Consider the following 23,789-nt stretch of genomic DNA (forward strand, 5'->3'; position numbering starts at 1 on the left):
TAGTTTGCATAAGTGTTCACACTGAGAAATGTTCCAGATCTCTGAGATATATTGAGAAGAGCAGCCCCTGCTAGAATGAATGGGGTTGATGAGTCTGATCATGTGCATATTGGATTATAAAAATTAGCACTCACTTTTGAGGCTACAAAATTAATTAATAGCATTCATTTAATTAAATAAAGTTAACAGTGACCTTTCATAAAATTTTTTCCTGATTCTTGGTCTATAATGCCAAACTCCTACCCTGCCCAATGTCTTTGAATAGAAATGCAGGTAAAATACCTATTTGCATGTCATATTATGGGTTACATAGTTGAGCCAATGGACCATGGTCCCACATGCTCAGAACACCTTTCATCAAAGAATTAATGGGAAGTTTTACTTAAAGAGGTAAGATTTTTTTTAAAGCTTTGTCTCAAAATATCCTTGACAGGGTTTGTTAAACCAAAGCACCTAATTAGAGATGACTTAGAATAATACCTTCTTTTGTCATTTAATATCCTATAGCCATGAAAATCCTGGGGTTTTTACCTGTACCACAGAAACCTCACTTCCAAGGGCATGATAATCCCTGTGGCTTGTAGCCTCCTGAACTCAGACAATACAGAACTCCAGGACTCATCTCCACTGTTCCCAGCATAGAAAATTCCTAATTACCCCACTCTTCCAGCAGAGTTAAGTAGAATCCCACAGCAGATATCCATTTAGAGAAAAACGACTGCCAATGAACTAATTATTCAGTGAGACAGTATAAATGGTATTTAAATGCTCAACTTTTAGCCTCAAATCACTTGGGTTTGAATCTCATTGCCTCTGCTTACTGAGTACATGACACTTGCACTAGTTATTTGAACTTGCTAAATCGAACTTGCCTCATTAGAAAAATATAGATGATAACAGGTAGAGACTGCAAGTTGCCCAGAGACCTGATGAGTTTAAGATTTCATGGGAATCTGAACAACTGAAAATAAAATACCTTTAACATTGCTGAAAATTTCCCCCTTTTCTACAGTAATAGAATAATAACTGAGCTCATGGCTGCTCTGCTAGACTGTATTTCCTTGTCTTGCACATAGCCAGATGCAACAATGACTAAACTATCTGTAAGGAAACATGACTGGAAATTGGGTGTATAACTTCTAGAACAGGACATCTGGATACTGGAGATCCACTCCCCATATCCTCTTTCCCTTTCCCCCTGCCTACAAATGGGAATCACAACAATCATAGAAGTCATGTGTTGAGGAATCACACTGCTAACCTGAATCCCTGGATGACTATATGGAACGGAGGCATGTTTTTGCTAGACTTCTACTCTGCTTGGGTCATTACTTTTTTTTTGGGGGGGGGGGGGGTTATTTGTACAACAATACATTCTAAATCCAAAATAGTTACAAGAGTTGAAAAACATCAGTGCATGACCTCTTAGCAAGCGCCTAGCACATGTCGTTAAACCAGCATCAGTTATTCATTCAGGAAGAGAGTGTAGGGGGTAAACATGGGACCTCTACACTCAGAGAATGTGTTCAAATTCTGACTGTGTCTCCTATGAAAGAGTTTAAACTGAGAGATGTTTTGTAAGGGTGATAGAAATAAATGAGACCTTTCCTTTCTACCCAGGGTCTGTCTGAGAAAACCTGAGGGCAAAGATGGGAATTCTTCACATTATCATCCTACTGCTAGTTCATCTTTCAGCAAAACCAGGCAATTGCAGAGTTCTAAAGTCCTGGGGCTCCAAAGCCCTTGTGACCCAGAAAACCTCCAGCCAGATTATAGAAGACGCAAGGTCAAATAGATAAGAATCTAAAAGCCAAACAAAAGTCTCTAATTAATGCCAAAAATCTGCCCTTTGCAACTTCAGTTTGGTCACTAGTTGACTGTTAAATTAACTATAGTCCATTTCCTAGTACCGCCAACTTGCAATTAGGCAGAATAATGAAGGGAAGTAATGGCATTCATGATTTTAAATAGCAAGTAATGTGAAAATAGTCTTATTTGGCTTTGGAATTATGCATGCAGTGTGCACATACATCTACATACCATGTTTTCATCCACACAGGGACACGCCCTCTCTCCAAAATATCAATGATAGGTCCACATCCTTGTTTTTTTCTGTTAATTTCCTATTGTTGTGATTAACTTTATACAATACTGAAATAAAATTATTTGCTTCCAGACTCACATAACCCTGTACACCCATTTCTGGCCTGGTATTTTATTAAAAGATACTTGAATCTCTTTTAAATTTTCATGAAACCAATCAAGTTTCCTGAAAATGTTAAATATAGCCCCTATGGCCTAATGATAAGCTGTGCTCTCAAAGTGGCTAAAGCATAGTGTCCAGGATTCTGTGTTATCCATCCACTCCTCTCTGTCCCAGTCCCTTTTTAATATGTGCCCTGTTGTAAAAGGAGGGTCAACTAAAGACCTGAAATTCTTTAATGAACCATTTTAGGCTCAGCTATTTTATGTTTAGGAGCTTCACTTTTAGTGGGGCTCTTCAGGAAGAATGGTGTTTAAGGACTACAGGAGAGTATTTGTTTCCTAACCTTTTGACCCAAGTTGAGCGTCTGGTTTTCTCCAGGCACATTCTATTATCGACAATGGGATATACCAAGGCCACAGGGAGGTACAGAGGGGTTAATTAACATGGGGAGGAGAAAGAAAAATACTCCACACTGAATAGCTACTGATAAGAAAGTAGAAGCATCACCCCCTAAATCAGTTCCTGGAGACACAGAGGAAGTTGGGCCAGTAAACACTCTTTCAAATACTCCCTTCAATTAAATGCTCCCTCAAACATGCAGACTTCACTGGCATTAAAATCAATCTGACAATATCTAATAAAAGTGAAGATGTACATCCCTAAGGACCTATAAATTCTACTCCTATGCAGATATATGAACCAGAGACAAGTTCTCACATATACCCAGAAAATACACACAGATATGTGTTGATCATGCCATTGTTTAGGGAACACTGGAAACAGTCTAAATGTGTACCAGCAAGAGAAGAGAAAAACAAATTTCTGCAATGGACATTTATCTTGTAGTGAAAATTAATAATTTTTTATAAAAATGAATCAACAGAAACATAATATTCAGTGAAAAAAAATCCAGTTGTAGACTTATGTGTTCAATATAATATCATTTATAGCTAAGCCTAATGATACAAAATAAAATGAAGTTTTTTGGATGGACAGATATAACTATAGCAATGCATGAATTTTCAAAACATGTGTCTGGAGATAATTAGAGCTCAAATTTATGACAATGGTTATCCCAGAGCAGAGGCTGGATGTAGGAAGAATAATGGGAGGAGGCTGGGGTTGAGGCTCGATGGTAGAGTGCTTGCCTAGCATGTGTGAGGCACTGGGTTTCATTCCCAGGGCCGCATATAAATAAAAATGAATAAAATAAAGGTCCATCAACAACTAAAGACATATTAAAAGAAGTAGGAGGAGGAAGAGGAGGAGAACGGGCTCTAGGAGGGAAGTCCAGTAGCTCAAAATATAAAAATCTCTAATGGTTTATTTCTAACAAAAGATATAGATAAACCTGGCAAAAGATCCAATTTTGTTGAAGCTTCGTGGAGCATTTCTGCGTGTTCATGGCACTGTTTTCTGGATTTTGCTTATGTCTGAAATGATAGGGCTTTCCCAAATGATGTCTTGTTGGATGGATATGACAGGATGTCATTGCCTCATTTACATTCGCCAAAGAGAATGTGGACCATGGCTTTTCCAGACAGCTGGACTATGAATAAGCTAGCACATGGTTAAGGCAAATCCCCACACTAACCTTAACTGCCGCTGAACACATACAGCAGGCAACAAGGTTGTATATGATGCTCTTGAGGCAGATTGGCTGGGTAGCATGGGCGGAGCCAAAAGAGTCCCCCAATGAGCAGCTCCGTGGTCTGAAAGGGCAGGGAAACAGCCCAATGAGCATCACCGCAGAGGAGCCAATCAGCTGGAAGTTTGCTGGGGCCGCTTCAGCTGTGGCTCCCAACAGTATACCAAGCATTTACCACCGTGGGCTAGATTGAGTCCTGTGCTCATTGCAATAATTCCAAGGAGAAAAAGCTATAGTTATCCCCATTCTATAGGTGAGGAAATGGAATTGTTGAGAGTAATCTGGCCAGTCACTTGGTGAGTGGAGAAGCCAGAGTCAAACAAGTTTCTCTGGATTTCTAACCACCACTCCATCCTTCCTCCTCCTCATCAGTGCCCATAGCCTTTGCAAATAACTACTTTCCAGAACTTTCAGGTTCAAACGGTCATTGAAGTTCCCACTCTAAGATGTGGGAATCACTGCAGAGCAACTCTCTGACCCTGGCTACGCCTCTGCACGGAGCTTTACACCTGCCCTGCCCAGCCCAGCTGCCACAGCAGGCTCAGGACAACACCCCTGTGAACTTGAAAGCTGTCCTACCAGCAAGACCTTGAGTGGGGAGTCTGGTCAGCCGAGGCCTCTCCTCATGACAGCTCTGGAGGCAGCGACATTCATTCACAGTTTAGATCTATTCAGCAGCGGGCCTGAAACAGAGACGTCGCAAATCCCATCAAAATCTCCCCCATTATGTGACACACTTTGTTGGAACAGAATAAGGGGTTCGGCTCTGTTGGACCAAATCAAGTTGGTCTATGTGGAGTATCACATTTTAGATTCAAATCCCTGTTAAACCCTCTGCTTAGGCTCGTGGTTAACAATATTTTTATATCTGTCTGCAGAGATGACAGGCAGCCCAGCTCTCAAGCGAGCCCAGAGGCCTCTGCGCCGCTGCTTTTAGAGGCAGGCTCCACAGATAAAAGGCAGAAATCCCACCACCCCAGTGTCTCCTGATTAGCCTGGAGAAAAGCTGAATGACAAACATGTTTCCAATCTGCCTGGCATGGAGGGAAATGGGGCAATCTGGCCTGAAAAGGGATTTAGACTTTTGTTGTGTGCAAGGGAGGGGGGGATGGAGAAAAAAAGCTGATTTAAATCCATCCACAATGCTTCCCACTTGGTGATCTCTTAGATAAGAAACAGCCTGGCTGCGGTTCAGACCCCTGCCACGCCCGCCCGTGCATCTTCCCCCTGCCTGCCTTGCCACTGGGTACTCTGGCTCCTCTTGCACAAAGTCAAATACTACCAAGATTACCACGATTGGTCACTTCAGAGCACTCACTTGTTCTGTCCAGAATCTTACAATGTGTTTGTTGATTAAGAAAATTGGGGCCTACAGTAAAATTCTCTCTAGACTTTCCAGACTAAAAAAAGAATCAGGAACAGATTAAACGTTACCTGGTTAACTATTTTGATGCTTATGCTACTAGTACTGTGAACTAGTTTTTTTTTTGTTGTTGTTGTTTTGTTTTGTTTTTAAGAAGTATAAGATACTACATAAAATGATCACAAGGCCCATGTGGCAAATATTGAATTAAAGGTGTGATTTATTATTGGAGACTGTCTTAAAACAGAATATTTTTGTTTCTCTCTTTCTAGTAGATATTGAAATTACATAATTGATACAGTTTCTTTTAACTGTAGGAGGCAATAAATCAGTTACCACACTGTGTTACCTAATTGTAAATTCAAGTGGGCAGGGCTTGATGCTAAATATTTTATTTTTTTAAATCCACAAACCACATAGATGGAAACACTGTATTCTGGCTTTCCACAAATCGTCTGTTTCCTTTCTCAATGCATATAGTTGAGCATCATGTGAATGGAATAACGGGCAGGATGAAGTCTATTCCCTCCAAAGTTCCCTTTTCTAGGTATGGCGTGAATAGCAGCCCCTATAAAATGGCTGCCTGGGTGAAGCTGGGAGCATCTTGCTGCACTGACATCAGTACAGTGCTTCCTCAAACACAATCATCAAGACAGTCTGCAGTACCCTTGTACTGCTGCTGTATTTGAGGAACAGCATTCAGATGCAGATTGGCCTAAATCCTATCAACCCATTCAACCATGTGCCTGAGTGTGTGTGTGTGTATGTGTGTGTGTGTGTGCACATGCTCATTTTTGAACATATATCACACATGTATTTACACTTAAGTTCTCCCTAGAACATTTAAAACCCCAACCTAACATGTCCAAATGAGGAGGAATGCTTATTTTCCCAAGCAACTTTGTCAATTGCTCTTGTGCTCTTATAAATATTTCATAGCAAATATTTAACATGATTCCCCAATCGGATCAGCTTTGAAATGCTCCTCAAAGTGAATTCTCCCTTAACAATAGCTTGATGCAAAAGCCTTTTTCTTTTCTTTTCTTTTTTTCTCTTAAGCGCAGGGTCTGCTGCCATAGCAGCACGAACATTTTTTTATTTAATGGAAAAGAAAAGATATTTTCCATTAATTCACTAGTTGGTGAAGGTGGGGGCAGGGAAGAGTGCTGCTCCTGCGCACCCCACCTTGGGCTTCCAATATGGAGGCACAGCCTACCTTGACCTCCCCTCCCCCAGCATGCTTGCGATTATTACCCAGCCAACATTAGAACTGTAATGGGAAGTGACAAGTTTATGTAAATGATCCACATACGGATTTTGCTCTTGTAAAACAGAGCAGTTACTTTGGGCTTTCTAATTATTTCATGCCTTGTGGTTCTCTGATGGGGCAGAGATGACTATACTTGAAAAGTACCCTGTGATTGACAGACTTCTGTCCCCCTGGAGCTCATTAGGGCTTCGGCTTTGGACGATGGGAAATAACCCTACCAGGCACCAAAAAAAGAAGAGCGAGAGAAAGAGAGAGAAATTTACCCCAGCACCAGTGGTTCAGTAGATTCATTTGTTCAGATTTTGTTTTGTTGGGGAAACAACATTGTCAGGAAAGTGCACTATTACCTTCCAGATCCAACCAGACTCTCTGCTTTGGTGCTTTTGATTTTTAAAAGCTGCATTTAGAGCCACTCAGGCTGTATGATGGAGAAGCTGAGAGTATACAATACCAGTAGTATTTTCACAATGAACTACATTCTCAAGAAGGAAGTAGGGAAGAGAGGGTTGGGAGGGGAGCAATAAGCCATCTAGAGCAGCTACAAAATCTAACTGGACTCTAGTTGGGGTTGTCACTTTGCAGACACAGCATGACCTGTTCCTAAGTCAATTCAGCAGAGAAATCAATGAAGGGAATAAACAAAATGGAATAATTGATTAGGAGAATCTGGCTACCCCCTCAGTAAAAATATACCCTGGCAAGAAGAGAATAAAGGGCTGGGATGGGAACAAGACTGCAAATATACCCATAAAGCTGGGAAGACTTTGACGTTCATTTATTTTGGCTTCCCTTTTATAGATTAAAAAATAAAGAAGCGGAGCAATCACACAGCTGGCTAGCAGTATGGCCAGAACTAGACTGTAGCTTCCTACCTAATACCCATTTCTTTGTGGAAGAACTAGGAAGAGGTAGGATCTGGGGATATAAGTGCCATAGTTTGGATGTTGAATGTAACCCAAAGATCCATGTGGTAAATGGTCAGTCCCAGAGTAGTGCTGATGGGAGGTGCTAGGGACCCTTAGGAGGAGGGGTCTATTGGGAGGTTTTTTAGGTCATTGAGGTGGGCCCCTGTTCCCTTTCCTCCTTTTCCTTTGCTTCTGGGCCAAGAAGTGAGCAGTTTCACTTTACCATGTACTCATGCCATGATGTGCTGCCTCACCACAAGCCCAAAACAATAGAACCAACTGATCATTGACTGGAACCCCCCAAACTGTGGTCCAGAATAAACCTTTTCTCTTCATAAGTTAGTTATCTTAGCCATTTCATGATAGTGATGAAAGGTTGACTAACACACCAGGGGACATGATACCTCCAATGAGTAAGATTCCGAGATGAGGAAGCCAAGTTCTATTACACAGTCCAAGCATAGTGGAGGTAAGAATTCTACCCACAACACTTGAATTAATAAAAATTGGAGGATTCTGCCAGGGGTGGTGATACACACCTGTAACCCCAGCTACTCCTAAGGCTGAGGCAGGAAGATTGCAAATTCTAGGCCAGCCTGGGATACTTAGTAACACTCTGTCTCCAAATAAATAAATAAATAGAGCTGGGATGCAGTTTGCCGGTAGGGGGGTTCCTGGGTTCAATCTCTAGTACCACATAAATAAATAAATAAATAAAATGAAACATTCTTTATATTTCTGTAACTGACCTTGATCTTAGGTCACATGCCACTGAAAGTAGTAAGAAAAACAAATACTTAAACTTCTTTTTTTCCCTATAATCTTACATTTTATATTTTATTGGTTCTTTTTAGTTATATATGACACAAGAATCCATTTTAATATAGTTATATAAGCTTGAAATATATCTTATTCTAATTAGGACCCCTGTCTTGGGAATGTATAAAACAGTGGGACTCACTGTGGCATATTTCTATTATGTACAAAGGAAAATTATGTCAGATTCATCCATTGTGTTTCCTGTTCTTATCTTCTCTCCCTTCCTTTCATTCCTCTTTGTCTAATCTACTCAACTTCTATTCTTCTACTTGACCTTTGGCTTTGGGGACTGGCCAAAGGTCAGGATCTAGTCCCTAGATCCATCCATCCATTTACTGGCAAATATAAAATCATTCTTCTTTATCACTGATTAATACTCCACTGTGTATATGTATACCACATTTTTTTATCCATTTATCTGTTGAAGGGCATCGAGGTTGGCTCCATAGCTTAACTATTGTGAATTGAGCTGCGATAAGCATTGTTGTGGCCATGTCACAATAGTATGCCGATTTTAAGTCCTTTGGATCTATGCCAAGGAGTGGGATAGCTGGGTCAAATGGTGTTTCCATATCTAGTTTTTTTTTTTTTTAGGAATCTCCATTCTGCTTTCCAGAGCAGTTGCACCAATTTTCAGTCCTACCAGCAATGTATGAGTATACCCTTTCCACACATCCTTGCCAACATTTATTATTACTTGTATTCTTGATAATTGCCATTCTGACTGGAGTGAGATGGAACCTCAGGGTAGTTTTAATTTGCATTCATCTAATTGCTAGGGATGATGAACATTTTTTCATATATTTGTTGATCATTCATATTTCTTCTTTGGAAAAGTGTCTTTTTCAGTTTCTTTGTCCATTATTGATTGGGTTATTTTGTTTTTTGGTGTTTTTTGAGTTCTTTATATATCCTAGAAACTAACAACATATCTGAGGTGCAGCTAGCAAAGATTTTCTCTCATTCTAAAAGTTCTCTTTTCATGCTCTTGATGGTTTCTTTAATTGTGAAGAAGCTTTTTTGTTTGATGCCATTTTTTGATCCCATTTATTGATTATAGATTTTGCTTCTTGTACTTAGGAGTCTTGTTGAGGAAGCTGGTTCCCAAGATGACATGATAGAGAATTGGGTCTACTTGTTCTTCTAGTAGGCTCAGGGTCTCTGGCTAACATCTAGGTCCTTGATCCACTTCGAGTTGAGTTTTGTGCAGGGTGAGAGGGGTTAAATTTCATTCTGCTACCTATGGATTTCCAGTTTTCCCAGCGCCATTTGTTGAAGAGGCTATCTTTTCTCCAATGTATGTTCATAATGACTTTGTCTGGATGAGATAACTGTATTAAGGTGGGTTTGCCTCTGTGTCTAAAAATATGGAGCATTTCACGAATTTGTGTGTCATCCTTACACAGTGGCCATGCTTATCTTCTCTCGTTCCAATTTTAGTATATGTGCTGCCAAAGTGAGCGAACTTAATCCTCTTAATTAAAATAAGTTCAGTATCTCTCAGAATAAAACACAACTTTCATTTTTTTGAAAGGAGAGAGAGAGAGAGAGAGAATATTTTTTGTAGGTGGACACAACACAATGCCTTTATTTTTATGTGGTGCTGAGAATCGAACCCGGGTCCCGCCCGTGCTAGGTGAGCGCTCTACCGCTGAGCCACAATCCCAGCCCACAACTTCATTCTTGTAGGTTAATTTTCCTTTGAATAAATATTCAGTCAAGTTCAATGATCATTTGTGTGCTTTCAAAAGTCCCCCAGTCTCTATGTCTACTTCCTTGAGAGGATCATCTGGGCATTGTGGGACTTTGTCATACCAGAGCAGCAGGTGGATTCACTCTGTGCTTTGGTTGCTTTCTGGCCCTCTGATGCTACTTCAGTTATGTCCACTGTCAGAGGCACAGGCAGACACCCGTTGTCCTTCATCTCACCACCATGAATACAAGTAAATTTCTCTTGAGCCCAAGAAGCTATTTCAGAAAGGGAGAGGAGAATATTTACTCAAAATGAGATTTGTGTTAAAGTAGAAATCACAAAGCTATTTTTTTTCTATTTTGCAAATGTTGGTACTATCACATATCCTTACATTGTCCTTCCCCACCTCTATCATTGACGATGAAAGGTTTATGAGGAAATTTGACTCTGCTATGAAAAATAAAGTAATTGCCATTAATTGCACATGGGAGCCAAACAGAATAAATGTTTACTCTCTGCTATATATAAGCAACACTGAGCCCAAAGAGAAGGCAGAAATCATAAACTGAAGAAGCTGTAGGTCAAGGTCCAGAAGAGCATATCAGTAAGATATAAGTAAGTGAAAATACAGAAAGAAAAAGAAAGCCATCTCTGCAACAGAGGCATGCTATGAAATTTCCAAGTTAAACAGTACAGAAAACGGGGAAAGCTGCCCAACTCGTGTTAGAAGGCTAAAAAAACATTAATTCTAAAATGAGTATGGAAAGCACGCGAGAAAAGGTTCCTGGTCTATTTAACTTATGAACGTAGATGTAAATATTCTAAATGAGATGTGATGATCTAAGTAAATCTAATGATGTATTTTAAAAAACAAACCTATATGTAGCTTATCCTAGCAGTGTCAAAATGGTGTAATATCAGAAAGACTACATCAAAAGAGAAAAGAAAAAGAAAATCTACCGACACAAAAGAATTTCATGAAGTTTTTATCTACTTATGATAAAATAATAGTTCTCAGGTTGCCAGGAATAGAAGAAAATTTCTATCATGGGATATAGGCTTATACCAGAAAACTAAGGTCAACAGGAGAGCAGGGAGAGAAACTTTAGTCCTCTGAGGTTTGGAACAAAGTTCCCTTTATCCCTGCTACTATTTAACCTGTATTTGGATGTCCTTGCCAACAAGAATTTAAAAATAGAAGACAAGAAAAAAAAAAAAAAATTGCAAGATGTGGTGGTTTAAAATATCTCCACATAGTCTGTGAAAGTCTTTGAAAAAGTGAAGCCTGATGTTCTGTCCCTTTGAGTTTGGGCTGAACAAGTTGAGTTTGAGCTGAGCTATACTTACTGAGTTGCTTCTAACAAGTAAAATAAGGTGAAATAATGTTGATGCTGGGTCTTTTTTTTTTTTTTTTTTTTTTTGGTATCAGGGATTGAACCCAGGGCACTAAACTGCTGAACCACATCCCAGCCCTTTTTTTGTTTTCTTTTGTTTTTTATTTTGAGACAGAGTCTTGCTAAGTTTCTGAGGCTGGCTTTGAACTTGTGATCTTCCTGCCTTAACCTCTGAGCCCCTGGGACTACAGGTATGTGCCACCATGCCTGGCCTCATTTCTGACACTAGTCAGATCCTGGATTCCTGACCTCAGAGACTTTATGAAAATAAATGGCTGCTATTTTTAAGCTGCTAAGTTTGGGGATCATTGGTTAGCAGCAATTGATAACAAGAGCATGGAAAAAATAAAAGATATTAAATCATCATTCATTTCTAACAATATGATCATTGACATAAAAAAATCTTACAGAATCAACAAAAATTAAAACCAGTGAGATTTTTGATGAATTTGTCCCAATGTGGGATCAACTTATAAAAGTCAATAGTGTTCTTCTATCTCAGCAATAACCCACTAGAAAGGAAAGTACCATTAATAGTAGTAAGAGAACTATAATACATTTACTTAAGTCAACTTTACAATTAATGTACCAGACATTTGTGAAAGAACATTAAAATTATTTTAAGAGACATAAAAGAATACTGACTAAATAGAACCATATGCCATGGTCATGGTTGTACACTTGATTTTTAAAATATTTTAATTCATCCTCAATTAATGTATAATTAATACAAAGACAAGAAAAATTCCAGACAGAATTCCCACCTTCCTGGATGGCTTGCCATTGCCTATTACTGTGTCCTCCAAACCCCAAATATCTTAAAATACTATGCTTTGCCTTTATTGCTGGGATTCCTCAGGTTGCTTTCACCCGGGTCATTGTCAACGGCCCATCTCACTCCAGGGTCCAGCTTCAGCCTTACGTGCTCTGGCCCATCTTATTACTGAACTCAAAGCTTCTGTTGTGAGTTGGACAATAATAAGAGAGGGCCAAAGAGGAAGGGGAGGGGAGGAGGAGAGCTTTACAGAAGCAGTTATAACAAATTTGGGTCCTGTGAAGATGGATCCCCTTGAAGACACCCACTCCAGTCAGAATGGCAGCCATCAGGAATACAAATAATAAGTATCAGAGACGAGGTGAGGGAAAAGGAACACTTTTACACTGTTGGTAGAATTGTAAATTAGTACAACCACTATGGAAATCAGTATGGAGATTACACAAAAGACTAGAAATGGAATCACCATATGACCCAGCTATACCACTCCTTGGTATTTACCTTGAAGAATCAAAGTCATCATACTACAGTGGCATATGTATACTTGTGTACATAGCAGACACATATCTGGCTGCCTCAACTCTCATGTGTCATGGCAGAGCTGGCCAAGCAGGCCAATCAGCCAGGGGGGTAGGAAGTGCATATGTGTTGGTACTATCACATATGTTTACATTGTCCTTCTCCACCTCTATCAAGGGTCAGTACTTGCAGGCCAAGCAGGCTAGGCGCTGCAATGCCATCGGGCCACCACAGCTTTGGGGACATTGGTTAGCAGCAATTGATAACAACAGCATTGAATACAGCTGGATACCATCACCTACAGCATGAACGACCTACAGGGCATCCTCATCACCTGCAGCATGAACGAGCACAAGTGCTAGGAGGAGGCCTACAGCCTGCTCAGTGAATGCGGCAACTACATGTACTACCTGAAAAGTTTACAGACGGGGATCAGCAGCCAGATGAGCAGGGATCACAGACTAAGTGGAAGTAAGGGAGAAGATGATGATGTGGAAGCTACATTGAAGAAAGAAGTTGGTGACATTAAGGCTTCTACAGGGATGAGGCCAAGAAGATTCCAGGTGGTGGAGAGTGGAGCGAATAAGGTAGTCTTCATCAAACACTTGGGATAGAACCCATGTTCATAGCAGCACCATTTACAAAAGACAAACTCTGGAACTGACCTAGGTATCTGTCAGTGGATGAATGGATAAAAAAAAAATGTGGTACATATACTCAATGGAGTTTTATTCAGACATTCACACACACACGCACACACACACACACAAAAGAATATTAGGCCATTTGCAGGAAAATGGAGGGAACTTGAGAACATTGTGTTAAGTGAAGTGAGTCAAACTCAGTAAGTAAAGGGTCATATTTTTTTTCTATCATATGTGAAAGTTAGAAAGGAAAAAGGAAAATGAGTTGGTGATGGGAGAATCTCATGAAAATGAAAGGAAGATCAGTAGAATAGAGGAAAGAGACCAGGAGGGAGGGGAGGGAAAGAAAAGGGGAAATACTGGGGAACATGAACCAAAATCCATTTTGATATCATGTGCATATATGAATATGTGACAATAAATCCCACTATTATGTATAATTATAATGCACCAATAAAAATATGGGAAAAAATTTAAAAGAAGCCAAGAGACTAGATGATGGAAATTGATTATCAATTTATTCAAATAAACCCATGGAGAATATTTACTTGCAATAATTAAATCCACTGGAAGTGAGGGCTTTTATGAAACATTTAGAAAATATATCAGAAAAAAAGATGTCAGAACTGTGAGGTTATTTTAATTAACAGATCAATGCAAACTACATCTTTATCATCCTCATGAATGATATAGTCAGTTAAAAAATTTATAAACTAGATTTGGTGTGGGGGAAAAAATAAACATGAAATGGGTCTCTATTAAAAAAAGGAACAAAGTATCACCTAAATAGTAATTCTTTTTCTTTATTATTAATGAAAGGCTTCAGTTGAGAAGGAACACAGCTCAAAAAGGCTGTCTATAGCCAGGTTTTTATAAATCCATGCACTGAGTTCTGTAGTCAAGTAATAGCTCTGAAAGATTTGAGTCAATGCAAGGGCAAATGTTGGCCCCTCACCTAGAATCTGTCCTTTTCCCAACATATTCAGATTCCTTGGATTATTCTTCAACTCCAATGTCAATAGCTCTGGAAGGCATACCTTTTTACCTTTTCCTGCCACCTCAGTCTTCACTAATTGGCCTTTCTCAATTCACCCTGTATTGTTTGTTTCATAGACCCACTGTACCACCCAAGTATAGTTTGTTAATTCATCAGTTTCCCCATTAGACTCTGAGCTCAGCACTTTAAAAGTGGGAACTGTCTTTAATTTCTGTTTCCCAAAGCCCCAATCCAACATCTGAAAGTCAACAATCTTCCAATAATATTCACTCAATGAATGAATGAGTGAATGAATGTCATCTCTCTGTAACAAAAGAGAATTGAATATAATTTCTACAAAAAGGTAACATGTGTGCATAAGGGACTAGTGTCACTGAGCCAGATGTAAAGGACAGGTATGAAGAGAGAAAAAGAACAAAGGTACCAAGGAAAGTCATCAGAGACTGGAGAGACAAAGAGGTGGTAAGCAAGAGCTTAAAAATAAACAGAGAATAATAAATAAGACAGTTCAGGGAACTATAGGCAAAGAAAGAAAAAATGCAAAGGATGATATTTCCAGAAGCTAAGGATAAAAAAGATAGCAAGAAGCCAGGAGAAAGAAAGTACCTGTTGATAAGAGGGCAGGTGAGTCTTGGGGACAGAAGGACATAAGACAACAGGGCCCAAGAAAATATACAAGGGATATAATTATGCCCAAAGAAAGAACAGAATAATAATAGAACATTTGTTGCTCACTTATTCAGGCCATTGTGCTGATTTATGTGTTCCATCCTGTTTACTCTTCATGGTGGTAGGGACCATCTGACAGATGATGTAACAATGACACAGAGAGTTGAAGTATGAAATTTAAATTCACAAAGTTAGAAAATGGTAGAGATGAGACCCCTATTCAGATCTTTCAGCCTCTGAAGCTTAGAACCTGAGACAAAAAATTGGGGGAATATAACCAACTACGGGATGGGGAAGAAGGAAAGACTTTGGGAGGAGGCTCCAGCGTACCAAATGCATTCATCAAATACAAGTAATGATGCACAATTCCAGGCAGGATCCCAAAAAGCAGAGAGCAGGAGACTGTCAGAATTTGATCTTCCATGCTCTAAGGAAGTATGGTGACAAGATAAGAAAGGATGTTTTCTATGCATTTAGGGTCTGAGAATTTCTTTGTAGGAAAAAAACTCATAAATGTGTGGAAACGTGAGGAAGATGGTACAAGCTAGAAGCAAAATCCTGCATCTCTACAGGGGGTCCAAGTTTCATAAGACAAAGAGCAGGTTCTCTACATGATAAAGTAGGGAGAGGAATTTAAATTCTGGGGGAGAAAATGCATGAATAAGAAGGAGAAAGTGAATAGGTAAGGATGTGGCCCTGCGGAGAGAAGGCTGGAGGAAGAAAGTTACCCCCACCGAGAAAGCTGCCCAAGAGAGATGATACTAGAATAGAAATGTCCAATTGGAATTCACAGTCTTTTATTGTGGAGTTGAGTTAAAATTAGGGTTAGAGACTTATGCAATCTTCAACATGGGTAATAAAAATATATTTTAATTTTCTAAATATGTTTGGGTTTCTTATATAAAATGTTGAAGGCTACTGGATCAGAAAACTGGTTTTACATGGAGTCATGGCAGCCTGTTTGACAAGAGGACACCTAAATCTGAACTGTATGTGTAATATATAAATACTTTAAAAACATCGCACATCAAAAACCATCACATATCAAAGGCATCACATATCAAAAGCCTGGAAAACTCAAAGCCATACCTTTTGTGTGAGAAATTGTACTACTTGGAATTCATCTTATGGAAATAATATGAAGAATTTGCCTGCAATTTTTTTCAATGGAGAATGAATGTGAGGAAAATGAACTGCCCAAAGTAACTGGCTAAATAAGTGATGATGAATCCTTACAAATGAAAACTATCCAAAGTTTACATAGTAAATGTACAAAAATTACATTGTAGAATTGTTCATTCGCTTGAAAATATTGAGTGACATCAGTGTTGCTAGTGTTGTTCTAGGCACTGATGGCACAGCTGAGATCAGGTCAATGTATCCATTTTCGTGGGATTTGTGTGCTAATGTAAGAGAGAAAAAGACTAGACAAGTAAACAAATAAATAATAGAATTTAAATAGTGATAAATATCAGGCAGAGTAAAAAGGAAAGGAAGGGAAGATTGATTCAAGTATAGAAGTAATAGCCATTTTACAAGGGTGCTCAAGGGAGGTCTCATTAAGCTTTGCCCACAACACTGTGTCCCCTTGGCAGAAGCATCCCCCCCATTGGGAACTAGGATCCCTGTAGCAGGGTTGGGAGTCCAAGAGGACTCCCCATTGGGTAACTTGGAATAATAATGAGTAGGACCACTCCTACTTCTACCTGTGGTTCCATGTATACCACCTATTGGAACACATCTCCACTTATACTTTTTTGATTTGAAATGGCTTTTGCATTCTCAAAGATGGTCTCCTACCATTGCAAGCACCTCTGAGCTGCACCTTCAACCTACTGTTCCATCATTGTTCCATTTTGTTCCATTTTGTTCCACCAGGCTGGCAACTCCTAGATGGTGTTTCATGTGGGATAACCAGTGGACTCCATGAGCCTGTAAGGAAGGGTCTTGGTCTGTTCTGACACTATGTAGGATCCCAGGCAGGTGGGTCAACACTTCGTAAGTTTTTGGAACATGGTGCTGGCTGAGGTTTTGAAGTCAGGAAAGGCAAATATGTTCACACTATGTATCTCTTCCAGTCAAGTTGAATGCTGTCCTTTCTGAGGTAAAAGGGGCCCAACATAGTCAACTTTCTGCAGGTGACTGGTGCCATATCCAGGACCCGAAATTGATCTGTTTGACATCTTGGACATTCAGCAACAACTAAACTGTTTTTAGTTAGTGAAATTGTTGAGGGATCCTATCCCTAATTCATCTCCACAAAAAAACTTCATGAATTTCAATTCACTTCAGTCCAAGTCCATAGACATTGCTATTCTCCCTGACATCTCTCTAAGGCTACTCTCTTGTCCAGGAAAATTTGCTCAGTTCTCTCCAGAAAGCCTTTTTGCCTGTTTTCATTTTTAACCTCCCTTTCTGCCTCATGAAGACTTTGTTCATGCATTCATTGTGTCAGCACCCAGGGAATGACAGGCTGGCTGTGTCAACTAGTGGTGTCAATCTGCCACTGAACCAAGTGGTTACTCTTCCATGGTTGATGCTCTCTTCAGGGCATTAGTGTGTTATAGGCTATCTTCTACTTCATGTCCATTCCTATGTTGATCCATACCCTGGTCTCCTCTCTTCCAATCTTTCTCCTCCTAGGACCCTGACCTGCTGGCTGAGCTTCGGCCATTGCCATTGAGTCTGTGTATATTCCAACCTCAGAAATCCTCTTCCCAAACAACGTGGGTGACCAGGTACACCCAAATCGCTGCCATTTGGAGAATTTTCTACCACCCTTGCATGGAGTAACAGCTGCCATACTTCTTCAGTTTGTACATATATTTCTTACCAGGCTGATACATCCATGAGCCAAAGAGGGCTTTTTCCTCCTCTGATGGCCATAAAGTATCCCCAGGTAGTGGTATATAGTATATGAGCTGAGGAAAAGGGCAGGTGCAACAGTGGTGGGTGACATGGAGACCCGGGCTACCTTGTGCAGCTTACGTGTGCCCTCCAGTATAACTCATTCTTGATCCTGAGTATACCACTTGCATTTATGATGGTTTGTGCTGGGTCCCTCCAAACTTACGACTTGGTGGTCTAAAAGGACCCAACTCAAACTGATCATTTGGTGTCCTATGGTCAAGAACTTCATCTCCATCAGGACACAAGGCTGGAGATGGTTTTTCCAAAAGGTAGACAATACTCCACTTCAGAAGACATAATCCTGCTCCAGAGATCCAGAAACCTGTCATGTTACTCTTCCAATGGGACCTGTTAGAAATTTCACATGGTGTTCTTTTCCACCATGACATCACTAATACCATGGGATTTGCTGGATCATGTGGCCAAAAGGCAAAGCTTTTTGCATTGCATGTTGGACCTGATACAGAATGCTTTTCTTGATTTCTACTCAAAGCCAGTGGCTTTTTGTGTCACAGAATTAGATAGATGAATCAGAACAGTACTTTCAGTGTATAAATTCTACTTCCAGAACCCAAACAGGTGTTATGCTTGTGTGTGTGTGTGTGTGTGTGTGTGTGTGTGTGTGTGTGTGGTGGGAGGGTACAGGTACAAACTTATCCTTTTTTTGGGATTAAGGTATTTCCCCAGGCACATACCACTGGATCCTCAAAAAATTCAGTAATGTAAATGTCTCTGAATCTTTGTTATCTCTCACCCTCTGGAGGGGAGGTTTCTCACCAACAAATTAGGCACTTCTTGATCATTGATCTGATTAGATCATGCCAGTATACCCGTGTGATGTATAGTAGAGTGTCCAGCCATTTAATACTCTTCATATATATGATATGAAAACGCTAGAATTAATATAGTCCTAGGGCAGGGTCATAATTGGAATCTGTAATCTGTTCCAAATGAATGTGAACTGTTTTTGATCCTTTCTCCTGATAGAGAGATCAATGGTTACATATCATGGATCTGAGGTCTTATTAGTCTGCTGTGGCAAAAATACCACATGTCACATAGCAGCTGCAATGGTAGCTACTAGGAGCCAGATTTGTGAATTAAATGGGGTCCATAACCTCAGCATTCTTTACTCTTTAAGGGTGTTTAGCATGTGATATTAATTCTGATTTATTATTTTAGCTGTGAGTGGGGAGTGAGTTGCATGTTGTAGAGCTTCCACTTGGTCTTTCCACTATGACAATTTTTATTCCAAAGGAGAGTGGATAATATGGAGATTGTGCCAAAAGCAAAGCATATCTGTTCACATTACACATTTGGGGAGAGGGAACTGACCCCTGGATGGGTTTGTGAAGCCAGTGAACCAGCTGTGAGCCAGACCTTGGCCAGGATTCTATTTACTTGGCTCACATGATGACACTTCAGGTCTCCAGGTGTCAATGTTAACTTCAAAACTGTGTTTGGGTATTCCTCTTTCCAATAGCATATGGTTGCCCAAGTAAATGGCCATTGGTCTCTTTGGGGAACAACTGGGGAACAATTACCATGTATACTTGTCATGGTATTGTAAAATCCTGAATCCTGTGGATAGTAGTTCCTTTAATCAGGGATTTCTGAAAATATAAAAATTTTTCTGGGCCTGACAATAAGCAAGAGAGTGTAACGTTTTTATTAAGGTGACTTCCCTTGGGGTCCTAATTATTCACCTTTGATTTTGTTTGATGGAATAGGTAGAATAGCACCCTCATTGACTGCCCATAAATTCTTCCCCTAGGATTGCTATGTTCTACTAACCAAGTACATAACTTTCTGTGGAGTAGGCCCAGAACTGCACTTTGGCCTTATTCAACACAATAATGGTATTCAGGTGGCTTCTGATGGTCAGCTGCTACCACTTAACTTCTAATTTTTGATATTCTATTATCTTCATTGCTATTGGTAAGGTCAGTTTAATGTTCTCTACCATGAGCCCTCACCAAGAGGGGAGAGCCATCAATTAACTTCTTGGTGGTCATGGTGATCCCCTACCCACACACTCCTTATTGCTTTGGTAAATGAATCTTCTTGACCTTTCCATAGAATATAGTCATCTAGAGGATTTTGCAGCCTTATGCAGTAGATACATGGTAACATGCTCACTTCTCGGAATCTTTATCTCTCCTTCTACCATCTGCCATTTGTCTCACTCAGTGTGGGCCATCTTTCACCAGGATTCTAGGAGGCTCCTAATAGCATATTTGCACCATTGTTCAATCAATGTCCTTTTCAGAGTGTTAAATCCTATATCACAGGAAATACTCCCACATCAATAAATTTGGTTATGGGGGCTGTTGTTGTGGCTCAGTGGTACAGTGCTTGCCTAGCACATGTGAGGCACTGGGTTTGATCCTCAGCACCACATGAAAAATAAACAAATAAAATAAAGGTATTGTGTCCACCTATAACTAGAAATATTTTTAAAAAATAAACTTGGCTCTTATCCAATTTTATGTTTAATTTGTCCATCCAGCCCCTAAACAACCCAGCATTCTCAGAAGGCATTTTCTTGTGTATTCCCCCCATCTTCTGCTGGGACAAGTTAGATACATCTTATACCTCTTGAGGTCCAGTCCTTTTCCTTCCTTATAAGATCCACCGTGTTCCTTTCCAGATTCTGTTGTGACTTAGCCCTAGTTGTCCTGGTGTTGAGGAAGTGGTGTGGATCTGAAGGAAGGAACATGCTTTCTTGCAGGAAAGAGGCCTCTGCAGCACCTTTAAGCAGGAGGACTATGTCCCCTTTGAATAGTGCACCACTTCTACTAGTTCAAAGGGTCCAGAGGAATCTGATAGCCAAGGCTTTGGGGTTTACTAACACAGAGGTCCATAACTTGTGCATCAAGGTCCCAGCCTTTCCTAGCCTGTCTGCTTAGGTGGAAAATCAAACCTTTTTTGTAGCTCTGTATTTTTATGATGAAATACTGGCCTCTGGCCATAGATGACAAGAAATCTTTATACATTATCAAGGAAGCCCTCTGGCTATCACTCTTAGCATTTAATTGTCAAATAATCATTTTCAGTCTTTTATTATCTCCCTCCCTGCAAATGTCAATTGAGCTTAGCAATAACTATCCTATTCCTCTGGCCTTGTGTTATTTCTCCGGTACTTTTAAACAGCTGATATGTCTCAGTAGCTGTGTGTTTTCTTCCACTAGTATTCCACTCCCCCTCACCCTTCAGCAAAAGCTTAACAATGCTCTGCTTCCTTCAGCCAGGAGTTTGCCTGTGCTCCACCCATCACTACAGAGAGGGTCCTTGCAATCAAACGGTGCGCAAGTGAATCCATTTGCAGCTTCTATATTAACATCTGCTTTTTCAAATCACTCACAATTCCAATTATTAGAGCTTGGGTTCCTCAAAGAGCAATTGAGAGAGAGAGAGAGAGAGAGAGAGAGAGAGAGAGAGAGAGAGAGATTAGCTTACAAGTGGTTGATAAGGGAATATTCTGGAGACCAAGTCTCTGGAAGGAAAGTAATAGTTAGACTGGACTGGGCAGTGTGGAGAAGCAGGGCTGTGAAACAATAGGGAGCTCTGAAGCTGGAGTAGCCCTGAAGAATTGTCTGAAGTCAGAGCAAGGGACATGGCCTTGGCATCCCTGCATTTCCACTCTTTAGAAGCCAGCAAATGATGGATATGGGTTTGCCCTTGGGCAAGGCAAATATGCACCTTTTCCCAACAGTTCTGAGGGGAGCTAAAGATGGAGGTTTGTCTGCCAAGAGCAGACAGCTGGGTAAATAAATCTCCTAGTTCTGAAGAAGGATCTGGGCAGTACATCATAGCATCTGCTACAAGTACTTTGGTTAAACCAGAAAGATATTCAAAATAGACTAATAATTTTTTTTAAATGGATATAAAAGGATTTGTATACATGATCCCTTTGGGAAGAGCAGAAAGTACAGTGATTTCCCATATCCTCCCCACCTCAATGCATGCATGACCTCCCCCATGACCAACATCCCCCACCAGAGGAATACATTTGTCACAGTTGATGAACTTAGGTTGACATAGCAGCTGATGTGTTTTTCTTCTTGTGTGCCTACATGTTCTAATATTCCTTCAATTAATTACTTGGTAAGAGGATACTTTTTAACTTAAACATTTTGTGAGGCTAACATTGGATATACAAGAAATAGAAATAAAATACTTTTAGTTTCCCATTATTATTGTAAGCTATTTAATTGAAAAGACTTAAATCATAACCTTTATTGATTTAGTTGGTAACATCTTTAAAGTGAGTAAAGAGAATATATTGGATTTTTTAATTAGTAAAAATATTCAATCTGCTTAGTTCTTCTAAAATTAAAAGTTAGATTGCCACGATATTGTAGCTTTCATTTGGGGACCCCCAAAATTCTTAATATGTAGTTTTTATAAGTTCTGTTTAATAGATGAACAAAATAACAGGATCCAGCCAAATTCCCACAAATAACTGGCAGAAAACACACTCTGGCTTCTGAGTTGGAGTTCTATTTTCTAATTATTCAGCTATTCTTTTTCCAAGCAAAGTTTAGGTCAAGGGCATTCAATACCCAACTCACTTGTTCTAAAATGGCCCTCTTAATTACCAGTGCTCATTAACTTTATGTGTCATTATAAGAGCAAGGAGGTGGGGAGGGAAGTGGGAGATGTAAAGGAAACAGGAAATAATAAATTAATTTCTAACCAAGGTCAGCTGTTCCCCAGAGCACACAGCAATGGATGGTGGATTGCTCCAGGGGCTTATATTGGCAAGAAAGTTATTTTGACAAAGTTCTTAGGAAGGAGACAGAAAATTCTGTTAATGACACAACATAGTCACCAACTAAAACCTACAGTAAAAAAAGAGAGAGAGAATCCTGAGTTTAAATATTTTTTTCTACAAGTCCCCTCTTCTATTTATCTATTCTTTACAGAATGAGTTGAAACTAAAGCCACTTAGAGGGGAATAGAATGAAAGGGTCTTAATAGGAATCTGAGAGAGAAGCCTTCAGACACTGAGAGATCTCCAAGAATTCTTTTGGTCTCTCAGGCAGTTTGGAGAAACATTTCAATTTCTTTAAGCAACCTTTAATGCTTTTGAGAGCCACACATTACTACAGTCATCAGTTAAAAAGCAAATAAAACTAGCCTGTTTGGCACAAGCTAACTTTTGCCATACAAGCTACCTAGATGTTAAGGACAGAAGATTTCTACACAGTCAGAGGGTGCAGACTCCACAGATTTTATAGAAAAGGACGGAATCGCTTTCAAAAATTAAAACTCCTTAAACAAGTGATAGAGCTTAATGTTAAGAGGCTCCTAGTGCGATGCAGAGGGAGTGGGTCTCACATGTAGGGCCTTCTTCCAAAGTTTCACCTGGGCCTATCACAGGATTAGCCAGTGCTAGCCTGCACTCTTGCAATGTCATTGTCATTAAGGAACAAAAATTCAAAGGTGGGAGAATAATTTATCATAGGCGAAAGAGGCAGGACAACTTAAGGCCGTGAATGATATTTAAGAGGATTTTTTAGTTTTTTTTTTTTTTAAGAGAGCCACAGAGAATATTTTAATTGGGTAAACTTGAATATGATTTATCTATCAGACGATGTTATCATGACTTATTTTATGAATTGTGATAATGGTATTTTGGTTATATAGGACAATGTCTTTTCTTTTGGGGGATGTATGCTAAAAATGGAATGGGATTAAATGTGGTATGTGTAATTTACTTTAAAGTGATCAGAAAATAATGAAATGTTCATAAATATAAAGATAAGTGTTTATATACATGTACATATAAACATACATAGAATATATGCACACATACAGAAATGTCTGTGAATATATGGAGAGAGAAGAGGGCAATATAATAAATGCTAATAATTAGTGAGTCTTAGTAATATACTATGCTTTCAATTTTTCTATAGGCTTAATTTTTCTTTTTCCATCCATAAAAAGCTCAGAAAAATATGAAAAAGAAAAT

General features: G+C 39.5%; 1 protein-coding gene and 1 non-coding gene across 3 annotated transcripts in view; both read right to left on the reverse strand.

The window, feature by feature from the left end:
* Positions 1–23,789, reverse strand: part of Rpl34 (ribosomal protein L34) — a 535,705-nt gene that overhangs the window by 217,633 nt on the left and 294,283 nt on the right. The gene's annotated exons all lie outside the window — the stretch shown is intronic.
* Positions 9,573–9,675, reverse strand: LOC114092925 (U6 spliceosomal RNA). The gene has a single exon (XR_003582831.1). It is a non-coding gene; the product is annotated as a U6 spliceosomal RNA (small nuclear RNA).

Source organism: Marmota flaviventris, chromosome 7 (assembly GCF_047511675.1).
Source record: "Marmota flaviventris isolate mMarFla1 chromosome 7, mMarFla1.hap1, whole genome shotgun sequence".
Taxonomy (NCBI): Eukaryota; Metazoa; Chordata; class Mammalia; order Rodentia; family Sciuridae; genus Marmota; species Marmota flaviventris.